Source organism: Papaver somniferum, unplaced genomic scaffold (assembly GCF_003573695.1).
Source record: "Papaver somniferum cultivar HN1 unplaced genomic scaffold, ASM357369v1 unplaced-scaffold_18513, whole genome shotgun sequence".
Taxonomy (NCBI): Eukaryota; Viridiplantae; Streptophyta; class Magnoliopsida; order Ranunculales; family Papaveraceae; genus Papaver; species Papaver somniferum.
The window spans coordinates 1-358 of record NW_020628279.1 but is presented as its reverse complement, the minus strand read 5'-3'; the positions used below and the strand labels follow the sequence as shown (position 1 = coordinate 358).

General features: G+C 47.8%; 1 non-coding gene across 1 annotated transcript; it reads left to right on the top strand.

Annotated features, from left to right (window-relative positions):
- The first annotated feature begins 58 nt into the window (after positions 1–58).
- On the top strand, positions 59–132 carry TRNAR-ACG. Its single transcript has one exon. It is a non-coding gene; the product is annotated as a tRNA-Arg (tRNA).
- Positions 133–358: the final 226 nt, after the last annotated feature.

Genomic DNA, 358 nt, shown 5'->3' with positions numbered 1-358 from the left:
TGAGGAAAGGTTCCTTTTTTAGGGTACTCCCGAGAACAGATCCTGTGGAGACGGGGTGGGTCCTGTAGCTCAGAGGATTAGAGCACGTGGCTACGAACCACGGTGTCGGGGGTTCGAATCCCTCCTCGCCCACAACTGTCCCAAAAGGGAAGGACCTTTCCTTTACCTCTTGGGGTAGGAAAATACTGATCGGGATAGTGGACCCAAAGTTATGTAACTTGGGTGTGAGTCTTTTGTCGAAACGGAATGGTCTTACTTTTTCTTTTTTTCTTATTTATCGCGAATGATTCCATCATGAAAAAATTTATGCCCGGCCCGAATCCATATTCTTCCTCAGTCAGGCTTGGGCTGACTAGCA